The sequence below is a fragment of the Heteronotia binoei genome, chromosome 1, assembly GCF_032191835.1.
Source record: "Heteronotia binoei isolate CCM8104 ecotype False Entrance Well chromosome 1, APGP_CSIRO_Hbin_v1, whole genome shotgun sequence".
Classification (NCBI taxonomy): domain Eukaryota; kingdom Metazoa; phylum Chordata; class Lepidosauria; order Squamata; family Gekkonidae; genus Heteronotia; species Heteronotia binoei.
The window spans coordinates 88,841,397-88,859,377 of NC_083223.1; the positions used below are offsets into that span (position 1 = coordinate 88,841,397).

The 17,981-nt window shown below is 39.5% G+C and overlaps 1 protein-coding gene across 1 annotated transcript in view; it reads right to left on the bottom strand.

Moving 5' to 3' along the window:
* The window catches only part of GPR63 (G protein-coupled receptor 63), a 31,461-nt gene extending 13,815 nt beyond the window's left edge, over positions 1 to 17,646 (bottom strand). The window contains exon 1 of the mRNA XM_060237373.1: positions 17,408 to 17,646. The gene's annotated coding sequence lies outside the window, so the exon portion shown is untranslated. The remainder of the gene's footprint in view (positions 1 to 17,407) is intronic.
* Positions 17,647 to 17,981: the final 335 nt, after the last annotated feature.

The following is a 17,981-nucleotide window of genomic DNA, read 5'->3' on the forward strand; positions in this document are numbered from 1 at the left end:
ACAAGATCTGGCAGGAATATATAGCCCATATGCTCCAGAGCAGTCCTATCAGATTCAAGTGGTCTTTAGCTTCAGCCTCTATGCTTATATTGAGCCTTATTACTGATATAACTCTCAGTGTGAACCAAAGAGTTACGTCCACACACAGCAACCCTGCAGGAGGGTAGGCAAAGTACATAGCTATTTATTATCAATATGCAATTAGAAAAAGCCAAAAAAGAACACCCAAAATTGTTTTCACTTTGAGTTAATGCAGGGACTTTTGATCAATGTCATTTTTTAAAATTTGCATTACACTAAAAAGGGTCTTTTGACCAAAGTTCAGTCTCAAAGGAAGAACAGCATAAGGCTGGCCAGTTGACAGACCAAAATTGTTAAAGACTGCTCAAGTATGTTTAAAGCATTAATTAATTTTAAAGGCATAGATTAAAACAAAACTGATAGTCATCAGTAGGTCTAATGCTAATACTAATTACAAAAACAAATTAGTTAACCAATCTTAATTCAAACAATACAATAACTTTTTTTTTAAAATGCAATGACTAATATATTTAAGAATGTTCAGTGAGATTAATTTAATTCAGTGAATGATTAATTTAACATTTCTTCTTTGCTTTTCCCCATGGAATATCAAGTTTCTTTTTTAATTACAGTATTTAAAAACAAGTCAGTTTTTAAAGTAGTAGTAAGGAATGAGACCATTATGAAGTAAAAAGACAAGATGCCACCTACATAGTAATAATTTTGGCTTTATAGAATATTTGAATCAAGATCAAGTAATGGGTTGCCAATTGACAACATTTATCCACCATGTTATTAACTATCCAGCTTGGTTGACCAAACAAGCTATTGGCTCCAAAATACATACAAGAAATGCAGAAGACTATAATGGACATATCCCTTAACCTCCAGTTCAGTGCATACCAAGAAGCCATAGGAATAAAAATTCAATCCTCATGGAAATGAATTCCACTAAATAATGGGGCTTGCGGTTTGGTAAGCATGCTCACTTTATGACAAAATTAAATACATTATAGAAAAAATACTCAGATCCCCCTCTTTAATGTTTCCTTCAATGTCTTTTGTCTTGTTCAATATCGCTAACTTTATTAGTTATTTTATTAGTTATGTTCGTGACACTACAGATTTTCTGAGGAAAATACAATCTTTGAACAACCTTCCAGAGAATACTATCTTAGCCACCATGGATGTGGAATCTTTGTATACTAACAGCCCACACCGAGATAGATTACAAGCTGTAAGTAATATAATCTCTGATAAAAAACATAGCTGACTTTGCTACCAAACTGTGCCATTTTGTTCTCACCCGTAACTACTTCAGATTTGGCAATGAACTTTTCCTACAGATCAATGGTACAGCCATGGGCACCCACATGGCCCCACAATATGCTAGCATCTTTATGGCTGACTTGGAACAGCGCTTCCTAGACTCCCACCCACTCATACCTACCTTATACCTTCGTTACAATGACGACATCTTTATGGTCTGGACACATGGTAAAGAAGCCCTGGATGCATTTCATCAGGCTTTCAATGACTTTCACCCTACCATCAACATGACAATGAACCAGTCTATGCAAGAAATACATTTTCTGGACACCACTGTAAAACTAAACAATGGACGCATTGACACCACTTTATACCGGAAACCTACTGACCGACAAACATACCTGCATGCCTCCAGCTACCACCCCAAACACACCAAACAATCCATTGTATACAGCCAGGCTCTACGCTACAGCCGCATTTGCTCCATTCCTACTGACAGAGATTCTCACCTGAGAGATCTACAACAAACCTTTTTGGAACTAAAGTACCCACCTGATGAAGTCAGGACACAGTCAGAAGGATACCCAGAGAAAACCTGTTACAAGACACTAGTGGTCACACACAACTCTCAACTTAAAACAGTTCAACAACTTACAACCTCTTTTGGACAGTGACAGCTCTCTTTCAAAAGCACTGGGGGGTAAACCTTTTCTTGCACACAGACAGCCCCCCAACCTCAAACAACTCCGCACCCACAACAATATAGCATCTCATCTGAGCATGGACACCGGTACCAGAGCTTGCAATAACTTTGCTGCCACATACACCCCGATAACACAATCATTGGCCTAACAACATTAACTATACCATCTCAGGCTCATTCACTTGTTCATCTTCCAACATTATATATACCATTAAATGCCAACAATGCCCTTCAGTTCCCTACATAGGGCAAACAGGACAAACACTACACCAAAAGATAAATGGACACAAATCTGACATTAGGAATCCCAGAACTGAGAAATCTGTGGGAGAACACTTTAACCTTCCAAAGCATTCAGTGGGTGACCTCAAGATAGCTGTTTTCATGAAAAGGAACTTCAAGAACAGACTGGAGAGAGAAACTGCTGAATTACAAATTATTATTAAACTTGGAACAAACACATCCCCAGGACTGAACACAGATATTGTTTTTTTATCTCATTACAGATGCTAAACCCACTCTCAGTGAGTATAGCTATACATCCACAGTATAGCTATACATCCACAGTATGTGTTTTTCTTTTAGAATTGTGTATCAGTATAATTATTTGTATTGACATACTCAAAATAGGGAAATTGGCTGTATATCTCATTACATATGCTTTACCCATTTTCACTATATTTTATTGTATTCCTTTTTCCGATGGCAAACTAGAATTATGTTTACATGTTAAAAAGTAAATTAGGTGGACAAGAACATTACTATCCAATGTATTTCTAGAACTTTTAGCTGTATTGACACACTCAAACAGGGACTTTGGTTGCTTATCCCATTACATATATTGAACTCATCTCCCATTGTCATTAACAGGCAATCTCACATTTTGACATACTACTGTTTTGTTGCTTTCGCATGCTCATGCTACTCAGATCAAAGGTTTGCTCAATTTGTTAATTTTACTATTCTGCCATTGTACCATTTTACATTCTAAACCACTGCCTACCAGATAATTTTACTTCACTGTCATTGGTTCTTAAATCTGTACCATGTTGCATTCTGGGCCACTGCCTACCAGCTATGTATGGCTTTGCTCATTGTGCTGGATTTCTCATCTGATGAAGTGTGCTTAAGAGCACACAAAAGCTTACGTTCTAAATAAAAACTGGTTGGTCCTAAAGGTGCAACTTGACTCCTGCTTTGTTCAACTGCTTCAGACCAACACGGCTGCCTGCTTGGATTTATTAGTTCAGTTATACAGCACCAAAGACTAAAGATCTGCAATATATAATAATGAGCAATAAAATTAACAAGATATTTAAAAACATGAAAAAATTAATATTTCACACTTTGATCTGTCTGCATTGGCTTAAAATATCAGCTCCAATCAGCATGATGTTCTGTGGACACTCTGCTGCCACCTCATTTCCAAGTCTGTTTCCCTAGCAACACTTTAATCCATCTGGCTGCAGGCTTCTAAATTTTACTACCATATCCCTATCTTTACCAGAAATAGACTATGAAGGAATTTACACTATCAGGCATGCAGTTTCACTCACATAATTAATCAGGCTAATAAAAGAAATAGTGAGGTAAAGTATAAATAATTAGCAAAAGAGCCTGACGTGATATAAAATGCTTATTATCAGCACACAACTGAAACATCTAACAGTTCTGAAGTTTACCTGAAAGATTTTTACATTCTTCTACTTGTCACATATAGACAAATAAGTAAAATAATTCAAGATGACTATCCTCTAGCTTGAGTGGAAGAGACGTTATGCTAACGTACTAGAAGCAAAGTTTTGATGCTAGTCACAGCCTGAACAAAAATTCTAGTTTACTAATAGGGGAAGGGGTGTCAACAGACCCAACGTAAGTCACGGGGGGGGGGGGTTCAAACCTCAGGGGTTGCACTGAGCATGCTACTACTAGCAGCCATTGCAAGAAATCAGTCCTTTAATAAAGTACACACTTTGCCATTATAAGAACAGAACAGCCGCAAAAGTTGGGGAGAAAACACAAGAAGGCTGACAAAATGCTCTATTTTCTTTATTTTATTTTAAATGGGCAACTCCAACACCCTTAGATTTTACAAACACATTACAAGTGAGGGAGGCATGAAACACTACCAGGCAACTCACTAAGCTCAAGGAATACATATAGATGTAAACAGACTTGAAAACAAAGCCAAGTTTCAGATGGGTAGCCTAGCCATGTTGGTATTAATGGAGCAAGATTACAGCCCAGTAGAATCTTAGACACCATCACCTTAGAGAAACCCTGGAAATCTGGTTGATCTCTAAGGTGCTACTGGGTATTTATGGGGTAGGGCCCTGCAGGGTTCTATCCAGTTCTCCATGCTGTTTAATATCAAATTGCTGGCCAGTGGTTACATTTTTATGTGACTGGCCAGTTTGAAAAGGCTGGGGGGTTGCTGCTGGGGGGTTGGCTCCGTGGTATTTATGGGATAGGGCCCTGCAGGGTTCTATCCAGTTCTCCATGCTGTTTAATATCAAATTGCTGGGAGATACCTCTCCAAAAAATTATATTGTCCAGCCTGTCAGTTAAGAGCTGACAGAAGCAATGTTCTCTGTTCCCCAGCCTTCAGAGGTATGGTGGACAGCAACCAAAAATAGGGCCTTTTCAGTAGTGGCATTTTGCTTATGGAATACCGTTCCTCCTGAAGCTCACTTAGTGTCTGATTTGCTCTCTTCTTTGTGTCAAGCCAGAATGTTTCTCTTTTCCCAGGATTTTAAAGGGTTCATTTTAAATACTATTTTAGTCTAGGAGTTGTTATTTTAAGCTGCTGTGGTCTACTTGTATGATTTTATGTTAGGCTGGGTTTTTTAATGCTGGATTTTAATTAATATCCTTTAATGATTTGTTATATTTATTCTGTATGCCATCTCAAGTAGGTTCCTAGAGAGACAGCATAAAAACTTCTAAATAAATAAATACAAAGGTAGGACATAAATAAAAGTTTTCCACAAAAGTACTCACCTACATGTCAAGGGCAATAGCATCCCCCAGGACTATGCAATTTTTTTGTGTGATGTATAGTCCATCGCACGCAGAGTTAAAAAGCTAAAGGTAGTCCCCTGTGCAAGCACGAAGTCGTTACTGACCCATGGGGCAAACTAAAATCTACTGATTTCATTGGACTGAGACATGTTTAGTTCTGCTATGATACTACTGCGAGTTTATTACCAATCCATACATATGCTGGGTCTGATGAGAGAGAGGTTTCACCATGCTTAGTCCAATCCAGGAATCAAACCAGCAGGAAACACAGACATGTAGGTAGGAAGATGACTGCTTCACAGAACTCACAGCATTGGAGAGGAGCCATCTCCGCTATGCTTGTAGCACAAGAGAAAATCTCAAAAGGAGGCATTTTTTCCTGCATTAGGGATTGCATTGTGTAGTATGTGCAGGATGCCATGACAAAGGAAAATGGTGACAAGGGGTTTAAAACCTAGGCAGCTCACTTATTGTTGGGAGAGGAACTGGAATTGGGAGGAGGATCATGCAATTTAGAGAGATGTAAAAAAAAAAATCTCCAATAAGATGCAACATATATCCTTCTGTGCAGGTCCATCACTTCCTTCACAAGTCCACCCCCACAGTATACAGCCTTTGCATTTGACAAAGAGAGAAGAAAAAAAAACAAAAGGTTGTCAAGGAACTTGCACAGCATGTCTCTTAATTACTGCTCCTCTCATTGTCCCTGACAACATAATCCAATGTTTGTAAATCAGAAGCAGCATCACTCAGTTGGACTCTTATTTTGGAGGATGCCCCAGTGAACTCATGGGATTATTTAAGTACAAATTTTAATTATTTATAACATTTCTTTGTTGCCTTTCCACCCAAATAAGAGTCCCCAAGGCAACACACATACAAACATTTAAAATACAAACACACATAACCAGATAGGAAGGCCGGTAACAGTTACTGGGGTATGCCAGATGAAGCAAGAAAGTTAATGGAAAACAACTCTATAGAGAGACTGACAGACCAATCTCCATGGGGAGGAAATTCCAAAGTTTTGGCATTATGACCATGAAAGCCCTTTTTGGGGTTGAAACCCATCTAGCTTCAGATGTCAGGGGCACCCAAAGTAGGGCCTGCAAAGATGACAGGAGTAGATGGGTAGGTTCATATGCGAGAAGATGGCCTGTAATGTATGCTGGCTCTAAGCTGTAGAGGGCTTTAAAAGTGAACACCAGAACCTTGAAATGGGCCTGGAAACAAGTAGGGAGCAAATGTAGATGGGAAAAGGCTGGAGTGATGTGATCAGTTTGACCCACTCCAGTCAACATTCTGGCTGCAGCATTCTGTACCAAATGTTGCTTCCATACAGTCTCCAAGGACAACCCCATGTAGATGGCACTGCAGTAATCTAATCTAGATGTTAGCAGGGCATGTACCACAGTTGCAAGATCTTTTTCCCTGGGAAAGGCTGCAGCTGGCTCATCAGCCAAAGTTAGTGAAAGGCATCCAAGTCAACTGTTTATTGAACAGGAAGCCTGGCTCCAAGAGCACCCCCCGAGCTACAAGCCTACCTGTTTGGGGGAAGAGAATTACCAGTTCTCAGAAATCTTTTCATTCCTATTCATTTGTGAAATAAATTATTTTGGATGTAAATTATTGTTTTCATTTAACAACAAGCACACTCTGTTAACAAATCAATATGCAATACAATTCTTTATTATACAAATTCTCAATATAATAAAGAGATACTGACTGCCTCAAATTCCTTAAATTTTTTTTAAAAGTTTCTTCACCAGAAAGTGTATACCTTGTACTGTATTTGAGCTTACTGAAAATTAACTGCAACATCTGAAAGAACAAAGCTGTCAAAATCAGAAATGAATACCTCCACCCAGTTACCTTCTGCCACTTCATGCTCACCCTTTACAATTTCTCCTCAGTGGCTCTTTCACTTCAGTACTGGCAGACAACAATTTGGGTCTTCTTCATGCATGTCTTTGTAGGACAGATTTTGCTCATGAGCACAGAGGTTTCCTTCCTTCTAAATGCAAGATCTGAGGTGATTTTGAAACCCATGCTCACTTTTGCTCCTCTCAGGGCACCTGGAAATTTCACCCCAAGACTAAACAAAGCCACCCCACAAACCTTATTTACAAGCTGTTTTAAGAATTATCTGAAACTATAAAAACCCAAAAAACCCTCATCTTTTCTGCCAAGACATTTAAGCCTTTTTACTGAATCCTTTCAGTTACAGCAGTGGCAGCATATATTTCCACTTCCTCAATATGAAGAGAGCTGAGGGGTGGGTTTTTTTTTTCCAGACACTGCTTCATGCTGATCTCTGCTAAGCTGATCTTCCATTCATTGAATTTTTTTCTTTTAAACCCCCCCTGTTTTTCTAATGCAGCCAAGCAAATCCCTTCTCACACTGACATTCCTTTCTGAATTAGATCCTGTCTTAATGCTTTATCTCATGATAAAAACAGAAAATGGAAAACAGATCAGAATACACATATAAGCACCAGCACTCTTTGCTACCGCTACTGCTACCATCTTCCCCTCATTCTTTGGCTCATTCACTTGCTCTCTTATCATGGCATGAGGGGGGGGAAGCAGCCTGTATGCCATCCTCCCTGCCTCCCCACTCTCCAACTGTGTCTAATTAGAAGAAGATGAAGAGTTAGTCTTTATACCCTGCTTTTCGTTTCCCTAAGCAGTCTCAAAACATCTTACAATTGCATTCCCTTCCCCTCCCCACAACAGTCACCTTGTCAGACAGTGGGACTGAGAGAATTCTGAGAGAACTGTGACTGCATGTGGAGAAGTGGGGAATCCAGATTAGAGTCCGCACTCTTAGCCACTATGCCATGCTGGCTCTCAGATGGCCATGCTAATGCCATGGTACCTGTAACTACATTTTGAACATATAACATCTATTTAGGTTCTCAGGGACTACAGGAGGGGGAATCCTGCATGTCAGGAACTTCTAACCCACTCCTTGCAAGGATGGCTCTTAAAGGAGTCTTGCTACAGGCAAGGCCAGAGGAGATGCTACAAAAAAAACCCCACAATCAAACACAAGGATGGTGCATGAGTAGTTGAGCATAGAGGAAAAGAAAAGAAACAGTAATAAGAATGTATATGTGCCAAGGATGAGGTAAACACATTTAAGTCATTTGATGGGTTTATGAAAGAACAACTCCCATACAGCTCAGGAGGATGAAGCACTTGACCTACAAGTCTGACATTTTTGGGGTGGCTCCTAGATTCTAAGAAAAGTTGCCAAAGCCTGCATCACTGTTCATAATAAACCTACCACACAAGTTTGTTCTTTTCACCCCTTCTGTTTAATTTAAATATGCAATTCATGAATGAGATCATCTGTAGCTTCAGAAATGAGCATCAACAGTACTAAGGATTCCCGGTCATATACTTTTACGAAGAAGCTACCAGAGGTGGCAATCTTTGTGCTGGTCCAGAAGCTGTGGTCAAGTGGCTGATGAAGAACAGGTTAAAGCTGAATCCAGGTAAGATGAAAGTGATGATGCTAACCAGTAAGGGGGGGGGGGGGAATCGCAAGGATTATTTAAATATCTGCACAGTCAATCAAATTTCCAATAGTCAACCAGAAGACCTGCTGACCCAGAACCCACTTACTTCCTAAAAACACTTATTGAATGTCGGCACCACAGTGCCCATGGGCTCAATGTTGAGGACTGCTGGGCTAGAATATTGCCGCATGCCATATGTAAGATAGCTATCCAGAACTATCAAAAAATTACCCACAGGTACAGAAAAATGTGGCTTGCTGTTTACGTTCCCACGAGTGAACTCTATTACTCCCTCTGGGAACATACACTGGCTACCAATATGCTTGAAGGCCAAATTCAAGGTTTCTCCCTCTAAACCCCACACAGTTGGAGACCAGTGTATGTGAAGTACTGTCTCTCCTGTTATATACCTTTTCATCAACCCAGATTCTACCAGCACCTTTTCCTGGTTGAGCACTCCCTTCAAGCTATTCAGTGGTCCACAGTATGCACTTTTAAAATGGTGTCTCCAGCATTATGGAATGCCCTTCCCACATGCTGTCTTCTACATGAAATGTATGACTGTTCTTTTTAGGTAGACATTTGGCAGTTAGTTCTGTCATAAAGGGTATTATTTTGAGGACAAGTTGTGCAGCTGCTGTTTCTTTTCTCATTTGGTTTTTAATTGTTTGTGCCTCTAGAGCAAGCCCCCTGTAACCTGCCGAGCTGCCATACTTGGCAGAAAAGGCAGCACGTAAGTATTTTACTGAATAAATAAATGTTCATTTATAAATGAATGAGAAATTCTATGGACGCTGGTACTGGAGGCTGCAGATTCAGACTGCAGATGGAAAAATGAACAATCAAATATTTTGCCTTTTAAAAAATTATACATGTGCATTGGCGGGAAGGGGAGGAAGCTGACAATATCCCTCCTAGCATTCAGTCTTCTATCTACAGGATTCTGCTGCTATTGCTGTTTTTAAATATAAAGAACAATTATGAAAGTGCCCCATGAATCCTCTGTTGGTATAGTCCAGGGACACATTTACCATTTAATGAAGTGTTTGTATTATTAATTTATAGGTATTCAAAAGCACTATAAACAAAAGTAGATTTAGTCACAATATCAAACCATGATTTGGCACTACACGAGCAAACTCTGTGTTTGCACATTCCCTCTTTTAAATCGTGGTTTCTAATCCGCGTTTGAAGTTCTTGTCCATAGTTCGCCAGCTTGGCCAAAAAGCAAAACCAGAGCTTGCATGAAAAAAGAAGTAACTAATTGATGTGCAGTGTGAGAAGGGAAGAGGGAGTGTGGTTGTCCACAAAATTACAATTAGAGGCACTATAAATGTATAACTTTTAAAAAAAAAAAAAAAGATTTGAAATATACTCTAAAATGTGTCTAACCTGGCCAAATTTAATCATTTTCATTGAGAAGTTGGTGCTGCAGTCACTTATATTTGTTGAAAACCTATCCATTTAAATCTCAAGCAGAGAAGAATGCTACCACATAACCAACAATCCAATTATATCTCACCACACTCTTGTGGTTTAGCTCCAGTGCTAAAATCAGTATAAGTGATTCTAACAACCTGAGACCTACACAGCACTACACAGCTCTACCTCTATTTCTATGACCATGAAGAATCCGGAAATCCTTTCCCACCAAGTTACAGAGTCATCATAAATCAGAAGCAACGACAGCACTTAACACACACACACACACACACACACACACACGTAAGAAAGTGGGCTGCAATTCTTCTGTGAGGTAAGTAACAGTAGACTGAAAAGCTTCCCCCATCCCATCCCACAGCCTTTATTCAAGGCAAAAGTCTTTTTCTCTCAATGGTTAAAAACATTTAAAGTTAACACCAGATATGGAATTGGTAACTGCAAGAAGAGATACAGCACTCAAGTACGGCACACTTTTGCAGTTGGAATGCCCTGCAAAACAGAGAAAAGTGGTACAACTATTCTTCTGCAGTGCATTTTTGCCAAGGTAACCTCAACAGGACATAGCAGATTTTCTGGGAAGGAAGGAAGGAAGGAAGGAAGGAAGGAAGGAAGGAAGGAAGGAAGGAAGGAAGGAAGGAAGGAAGGAAGGAAGGAAGGAAGGAAGGAAGGAAGGAAGGAAGGAAGGAAGGAAGGAAGGAAGGAAGGAAGGAAGGAAGGAAGGAAGGAAGGAAGGAAGAAAGAAAGAAAGAAAGAAAGAAAGAAAGAAAGAAAGAAAGAAAGAAAGAAAGAAAGAAAGAAAGAAAGAAAGAAAGAAAGAAAGAAAGAAAGAAAGAAAGAAAGAAAGAAAGAACTTAGCATTCACTGAGATTTTCTTGTAGGAGCACTCTCTTTTAATTTCAACATGGGTGAGGGAGGCAGGAAGCACTAACACATCAACAGTTTTCATAAACCAGCAAGGGACAATTTCTGATCAAAGATTCCAATCAATTTAAGTGTATCCTTGTACATGGGTGTGCTGTATATGGAGAACCCTTCATAATAAAGCTATTTACTGAATGTGTTTAGGTATCAAGACTTGACAGCATTTCAAGACCAAGCACCATGCCAAATACAAATGTGTTCTGCTGAATCATGTGATCTTGGGTTTTGTTCTAAAACCCACAAACATCAATGTGAAAGCCCTAGGGAGACAGAAAGATCACCAGGAGCGTTTCTTTGTAGCGAATCAAGACTTCCTACAAATTTTAGTCCTCCTCTCTCCGAGTTTTAATGGGAATGACACAAAATAATCATGAAATCTATGGACTCCTGAGAAGTTTTTATTGCTAAAAAATAGCTGTGTGCTTCACCAACAGATTCAGATTGGGCCTGTTAACATGGTTAACACCCACCCACCCCCAGCCAAATCTCACATTGCTAACTCAAATTGCTTCTTGGAGCTACAATTTTTTTCAGTAGGCGTAAACATACAGGCAACATGCAGATAACGTGTAAATCCCAATAGGAAAAACAGTATGTCCAGGTTATCATTTGAGGCCACACTGTTGTATGGTGCAAGAAGGATTCTTGCAGGTCTCTGAAGATAAAGCATACAAATTTTCTAAATAATGATGGATTAACTTGCTATAGTGTAGATCCCTACCTGGATTAGGCTTTCTATAGCACTTTACCAGTTTCTTTTAAAAATCAGGGAGACCCATTTATGGATTTCATTGTGTCTCCTCTAATTTGGCCATCAGATGCTACTGCAATAATATATTCTTAAGGATAACTCAGTAGCTACCAGATAACTGCACAATTTCTAATTTGACTTTTTCATATAAACTATGTATGGATGAAAAGAAGCATAAATTAATGTAGAAGAAGCCCCATTGCATTCCACACCACCTTTTCCAAGAAGCAAATCAAACTCTGCTACAACAGACCTGACAGGACATCCATGGGAGTTTTTCAGCCAAATCCTATGCAGATTTACTATGAAGCAGTTCAGTGGGAGTTAAACTAACTTAAAAATACACAGGACTGCAGCCTTTCTAGCTACAAACTTTACACAATTCTTTCTTATCATTCCAGTCTCACACTCCTCAATGAGGTCCATAAATTGGGGTCACCAGCTTTCAGCTATTCCCTCCCTCTAAAAATCCTGGAGCTTACAGTAGGCCCTGAACTAAGAGCCGTGTAAGCTTTTGAAGGATTGGCTACATCAGGGGTGTGTGGCCTAATATGCAAAGCAGTTCCTGCTACAAAAACAGCCCTGGATATCACAAGCATTTTCCACATCACATACATGGACTTGTAATGAAGGTTCCAAGACTCTGGAGATTTTGTGGCTCTAGGGACTTAGCAAACTTTTCAGCAGAAGACAAGCAAGGCAGGCATGGTTTTTCATAAATCCAAATACATACAGTATGGCCTGTTCTTCCACAAGATGCACAGGACAGATAAGAAAATTATCCTGGAGGTACAAAATATAAAGAAAGGATGTAAAAAGGAAATAAACACAATTCAATTCCATCCCATCTGAAAGAATTCTATCCCCCTTCAGATGGGTTCATTCTACCATAAGTTGTTTAAACTGATTAATTTTAGGAATGGGGTTTTAGAATTTTGTCTGTTTTAACTATAAATAATATCTCAACCTGTCTTGAAATCTGAACTTAAATGCATATACAACTTCTAAAGCTTATGAATTTATGATGCTCTTATGCATTTATGAAAGACTGCTTTTCTTAGTTAAGAAAGAAGTATGCAGAAAACATCTCTGTATGTTTTGAACTGACTGCTGGAGTTCTGTGTCCATATGCATAAACCACTACTAACTTCATTGGAATATAATATACACATTACTAGATACAGGCTTGTAATTCATTTTCTATTTGCACAAATCACCTAATTGGCCAATGACTGTACCCACATTTCACAAACCAAGATCCCAGCTATACAGATCATAACTGGAAGTCTGATAAATATATAAATTCCATTCACTAAAAGGCCTCAGAGTTTTAAGCTATTGAGAGTTTTGCTTTGACTCCACGGGGCTTAAATGAGAGATATCTAGTCAATTATGAAAATATACTTATCAGCAAATAGATACAGAAATTTGACTAACATAATTAAAAGCAAGCCAATTTTTTGTTTAATTATTTTCAGTTCTGAATGTTTAGGAATGGATGCCTACATTCTTATAAACATACATTAGATACAGATGATACAGTACAGACCCAGAACTCAATCGATCAGGAATTTCTCCTGTACAAGTTTCACAATAACAAGTGCCATCTAAAACATGGCTTTTAAAGTATTGTGACAATATCATTTATTTCTTGCCTGTGCATATAAGTAACTATTATAAGCAGCAATTGCAGGAAACATATGTTAAAAGCTGGGCAGATGGAAATTCAAGTACTTTATAAAACGTACACATTATGGTTTAACACTGGCCAGATTAGTATTTGTCATATTCCTTTCCATAACAATTCAGTTTATGCACTAATCTGTGCATTTCTTTGTTAGCACTGAGGATTCAGGTTTTTAATAATAATTTAAAAATCCCCCTCTGCAGCCAAACAAAAAATGGGGGAGTTTGTAATGGGATTCTGAAGTGCCAGATACATCCCCAAACTTTCTCCTCCCCTCCTCATAGTGAACTGCAGTGAAAGGTAACTTTAAAAAAATACAACTGAGTCTAATCTTGTATGAAATGGAGTAGTAGGACAAGGAAGTATTATGTTATAAAACTCCTGGTCAAGCCTCTTCATTTAAAGAGATACAAACTCTTTAGGAACATAAACCTAGAAAGTATAGCAGTGATTCATTACCCTTATCCTACTCTTCTCAAAACAGCTTAGTCTGGGACTTCTTCAGTATTCAGTCTACTCAGGCACTGACTAGGCTGAGACCTTTAACTTTAACAGTTACATGTGAACTCTAACCATCCTCTAGGCCTAATTGGCAACATAATACAAGACAACATTTGGGATGCACAATCCACATTTTTTTATAGCAGATCATCTGAAAAACCACCATTCTGGACATGATAAGCACACATACTGCTGCTGCAGCCAGCAAATTCATCATTGACACAACCTTTTAGGTTGTACCACATTTGAAGCAACAGAGAGGCTGAATCAAAGCATCAAGAAGATATGGGAAAGTATGCCATTTATTACAATTATTCTTACTTGGCAACATCATTTTACCAGAATTTACATGGCAATTCCCCCTCCTACAGCAACTCAAAACACCCCTGAAAATGCTGTTCCTAGTGGATGAGAAACCCCCATGAATAGCTTGGTGGGGAAATCGAGATGTTTTCAGGGGGAGGGTAGAGGCAAGAAAATCACACATACCCCTCTGCACTTACAGAGATTCTAGGTGGAATCCCAACCACTGTATTTAAAGACATGCCACAATCCTAATAGCTCCGGAGTTACCATATGGAAGTAGTGGGATTATACCATGTTGCTCTCCTCCTACAACAGTTAAAATGAATAGTACATCAATTATAAATTATTTTAAAGGCAGTTAAATTAAACACATGCAATAGAACCATAGCTGTGTGGCATAAGTAGTCACTGAAGTGAATCTTCATCCCCCATCCTGATTACCTGTAAGGTTCTAATGAGATTAATCACAATTCAGAATCAGATTTCTAGAAACAGACTCTACACTAAAATTTCAGAGCCAGGTCTGCATGATTAAAAAACCTAAGCTGACAAACATTTATATCTATCTCATTGCTAGGAAATTTTACATTTGTTAATTAATTATAACAGATGTTTGTTTATATGTACAACAGTGAAAGTATATGAAACAGATGGCAGAGCTTGAGTCTTCAAAATAACACTTATACAGAGATCCAAACTCAGCCCATTCAATATGTGAATGATTTTTGGCTGCAATCCTGAAGCTACTTGCAAGAGACACTCCCAAGGAAGTGATTTTAACACTGTGGTCTAGCCTATATTACATCAGCGCCTTATTCTGTCTTTGCTACACAATTTTCCATGTACTGTGTAGCCTTCAAACTTAATATAAGAAAATATATTGTATAAAAAGGAGTGAAGTGAATTCCTCCAGAGAACACTATCATGTTTGGTTTGTGATATATTCTCCCAGTTTTTTTATTGGATAGATGTGGAGGGGCGGGAAACAAACACAAAGCAGTCATGAACTGTTCTCACACATCTACATAACTTGTGACCCACAAAGCTATATACAGCCAAATACAGCATCCATCAGGGACTTAATAAACATCATATTTCTAATACCTAAGACTGTAAAAACTGAGTGGGGATGTTGTTAAGTACATGGAAGATACTTGACTGATAGGCTGTGTTTGACTTAGCTGGTCACAAGCAGTGAAGGCATACTTTAAAATACAGTTCTGTCATGGTTTTCTCCATTGTTTTTCCAAGCTGCTTTTTATTATTTAACTCTGTGAAGTATTCCACTGGCACTGGTTATAAAAAGCTGCCCAAATAAAATATTCTCCAAGCAGGAAGGAAGATATCAATTCTTTCCCTGGAAGTAATTACCTCTTCAAACAAAAACATTAAAAGATACGTCCGTGCGAGTGTGTGTACACATATGCATATCAATTTGTCTAACCAAGAGCATATATATTTAATGTAGTCATACATTGTATGGAAAATTCTGCAACAGCTTGCAGCAGTATTACTGTAACCCCTCCAAGGAGGAATCTGGAAAGTAATAACTAAGAAATAACTTGCAGTTAGCTATTTGAAAGTAGTTTATATTTCAGTTGTACTAATTTTGACATAATACATGTCTTCAAAAATACATTAAAAATGTTTGGAGAATGAAGTCAGTGGAAGGTTCTCTCTCAAGATTATCTCAAATTCATATATCTTTCATACTCAGAGATCCTAAGCATATTCATGATCTCAGTGGGAATATCAAATGAACATGCATAGGATCAGGAAGTAACTGGAGTAAGGATGTAGCTGATTTAATTCCAGTGGGAAGAACAGAAAATAGGAGCAATACAGAAAATAAATTCATAGCAAAAAAAAATTTTCTGTATAAGAAACCTGCACCAGCTGCATCAAAATGCCCTTCACCTCATAAGCAACTGTCAGGTATTTCTACCTATACAGACATGCTATCATAAAAACTTGATAAAAGTGTTATGTTTTATTAATCGACTTGTCTGGCTATAATCTTGAATTTTAAATTTGAAAGTCAGAACTGAGAGGGGGGAAAGGAAACTCTAATGATTTTTGGCAACTATTACGCAAGCAGCTTAAAACAGTCTGTTGACAAAACCATCTTAACAGTTTTGAGTCTGATAAGGGAATCCATTTGTCTCAGTGGGCAGCTTTTCCCCATTTTAACTACAAGGGAACTTTTTGGCATTTCACAAGAGACAAATAGTTGTAGTTTATAAGTCCTCATATACAATGCATGCACATTCATATGGACACCATACTTCCAGATGCAATGCCCTGGATTTAATATACTCAAGACAAATAGGGAGTGCAAGCTGAATTAATTTGGGGAGGGAGAGCCTTTCTACCACCCCAATATTATGAGTGAATACCAATGGCCGTTGGCCCAGTGACACAGTACACAGTCTATACTGGCCTATTATCAAGTATTAAGAAAAACCTGACTACCCTTCTGCACCTGACCAGAGATCCAGGGGAGGACCTAAAGATTCCCACTTGACAAATAGGTACAGACATCCAGCAATTCAAGTGGGTATACATGCACTATGGTTTCCTTTTGTATTCACATTTCAAAATGATAATCTAAGAGTGCTAACATGTAGGAATAAAGTTTTTAAAAGTCTCTTATTGCTCATCCATTGCCATTATTTCCAAGTTGTTGGTAGCATTCAAGTGTCGCTAAATTTGGGGTTGGTTTACCAACCTGTTGTGAATGCCAAGTCTTAGACCTGGGCAACATCAAATCATAACATGCCTTATGCTCACTACAGTGCAGACAGAAGCATCTCTCACACATTTGAGAGAGGCAGGCAAGCTTCAGTCGCAGCAGTCCTTCAAAAAAAATGATACAGTTTTCGAGAAGAACCATTAGTTTGAAGGACAAGACACCTATTGATGTACAAGATCACACATCACTACTCCTGGATGCCAAGGTAAATCCAGACTATGTGAGCACAGCCAGGTTCAAGAGCATTAGGGCTCCACGACCTTAAGTCCACGTTAGTTCACCTTAAGGGCTCCAAACCTTAAAATAGGAAGTCATGAGTAAACCAAATGCTCCCTGCCATTCCATCTCTCAGCTCCGTAATCGATGGTTTACCCTGAGGTTCCTGACTGAAGAGCCAACCTCGGCCATTTCACATCCCTCTCCCCAATTTCCACATCGGTCTGGCTTCCCACACGAACATCCAACTTCCCCTCCCGTTTACACCCATTACCTGGGTTATGAGCCTCACCTCCGAGCACACAAAACGCCTTGCCGATCCCAGAAGGGTGCGTGAGCCGATTTCCTCCTGGAACTTTCCTGACATAGAGGCGGCTGCAGCACTTCGCTTCGACCCCAAACCGGAGAGAACAAAAGGTTCAAAGCCGGGAGGAGCAGGAGACAACCCAGGCAGTGAGTGAGGAGCATTGCCTGTAAGCTGCGGGGGTCTCCTTGACTGCTCACCCCTCAGCGCAGCCCGCTTTTTCCTCCCCCTCCTCCCGGCAGCCTCCCAAGAGCACCTATCCAAGAGGTGCGAGCCTCTCCAAGCAGACCGCACGAGAGAGGAAGCCGAAATGCGCCTTCCTTCCTCCCCCTCAAGCTCGCCGCTTTCCTCGCTGAACTCTCCCCAGCCTCCGGGGCTTCTGCGGTCGCCAGCTTTCGGGGCGGAGTCCCAGGCCGAGAGGGGCGGAGGCACGGGGGGGAGGGGGTCTCCGGCGTGCGCGCGAGCCAATTAGCGCTCTCTCTTAGAGAGCATCTTTCCCGATGCCAAAGGCTCCGGCTGACCGATCCGATTCCGAAGGTTTTCCAGCCGGGGCCGCGCAAGG